Source organism: Triticum urartu, chromosome 5A (assembly GCF_056163025.1).
Source record: "Triticum urartu cultivar PI428250 chromosome 5A, HENAU_Tu73, whole genome shotgun sequence".
Taxonomy (NCBI): Eukaryota; Viridiplantae; Streptophyta; class Magnoliopsida; order Poales; family Poaceae; genus Triticum; species Triticum urartu.
In genome coordinates, this window is record NC_141877.1 from 671,131,626 (window position 1) to 671,133,572 (window position 1,947).

The 1,947-nt window shown below is 45.4% G+C and overlaps 1 pseudogene; it reads left to right on the forward strand.

The window, feature by feature from the left end:
- Positions 1-378: 378 nt before the first annotated feature.
- LOC147973963 (uncharacterized) lies at positions 379-1,677 on the forward strand (annotated as a pseudogene).
- Positions 1,678-1,947: the final 270 nt, after the last annotated feature.

Genomic DNA, 1,947 nt, shown 5'->3' on the forward strand with positions numbered 1-1,947 from the left:
CAAAGAGAGTAAAAAAAGAGTGGGAAAAAATTAAAGAGAGAAAAAAAGTGTTGTGTAAGATCCAAAAGTTTCAGCTTGGTAGAAAAATTTCAGAAGCTTGTGTGTTGTGTATTCTTAATCTTGGTGCAAAGATGCAGCAGATCTATCCACATATTTTTCTTGGTTTGCATCAACTTGATTTTAGCAGAAGCCCCTTTTTGTTTACCCCACCGGGCTCCACCAAAAACCGAAGCTAGTTCTTTGATCCCTGTCTTTCAATCGCTTTAACACATCTGGGAGAAGCACAATCTGATGTGAACTCATAAGAACTTTGGTGAGTAAGAGGTGAGGTTGTGTGATTCCACAAAATTATCCTATTCCACTTTTGGCCTTACTAACATGGCAGGATCTAGATCGAGTGTTCATGGAGAAAACCATGGGGAATAAGATGCCCCGGTCACACGTGCTAATTTTCAGGAATTACAAAACATGGTTCGAGACCTTGGAAGGATGTTTCACGAGCGACCTCCAGCAGGTGGAGATAGGGTTCGACACCGACAACACCCTATTGACCCACTTGAGGAAGTTGGGGATGAAAATTCCGTGCATGCTGCTGTGGATGGTGACTTGGAGGATGATAACAATAGCCATGGTGGACATGTGGCTGCTGCTCGTGGGCGTGGTGCTGCTGCTCATGGAGGGCAGCAAGGAGGACAACTTCGAGGGCGGGGCCATGGTCCTCGTGGGCACTACCATGACCCTCATGAGCGTGTTGCTCGTGGTCATGGAGATGATTTTGATGATTTTGATGGTGTCCCATACCGTCGTGCTGCTGAAGATGGGAGTCGTGCAGAACGTCGTGATCGAGATGGTCGAGATGACATAGCAAGAATCAAGTTGCATATCCCCAAGTTCACAGGAAAGGAAGACCCCGATGCATATTTTGATTGGGAAGAGCAGTGTGATCAGATTTCTCGTATCTATAACCTCGCTGATCCAAAGAGAGTAAACCTTGCTTGTGTTGAGTTTTCTGGTTATGCACTCACTTGGTGGAATCAACTACAAGAAAATCAACTGCTGCTAGGCCGTGATCATATTGACACTTGGGAAGAGATGAAACAAGCCATGAGGCGAAGGTTTGTTACTTCACAATATCAAAGAGATCTCCGGAACATATTGCAGCATCTCAGCCAAGGTACGCGCACAGTGAATGAGTACTATAAAGAGATGGAATTGTTGTTGGTTCGTGCTCGTATTCATGAAGATGAGGAGTCAAATATGGCAAGATTTTTGCATGGTCTCAACAATGAAATTTCTGATTTTGTGATGTTTCCCTATAACACTACAAGATATTTTGGAGCAAGCAAAGCGCACGGAGAGGGGTGCAGCGGAGTGGTCACGGACGGATATCTCATAACCGCACCACCACATCATGGCAAAGGTTGCAGCCAAGTGTCTCTCATGGTGGTTCTCAGTTTCAGCATACTTCACACCCTACTGCCACCCGGCGAACAATGGCTTCATCAGCATCATCACCAGCCCCTAGGAATGTGGACAAGCGTGCTCCTTCTGCTGCTGGAAGTACCTCTAACCCCACGGCCGTACCATCATCTCGAAGCCGAGATATTGAGTGTTGGAAGTGCAAAGGGCATGGTCACATTTCTTCTGAATGTTGAAACAAGAGAGTTCTCTTTGTGAATGAACAAGGTGAATGGGAATCTGAGAGTGAGCATGAAGATAATGGAGCATTGTGTGATCATGAGGATGAAGAGGGCGAGAAGAGTTGTTGTGATATTCAGGCCGACGTGGGAGATTGTTTTGTTTCTCGTCGTGTGCTTAGTGTTAAGGCAGCTAGAGAAAAGAAAGGGCAGTGACATAATATTTTTCACACCCGTGGCACCATCAAGGACAAGGTTTGCAGAATTATTGTTGACAATGGCAGTTGTAATAACATTGCAAGTTCAGATT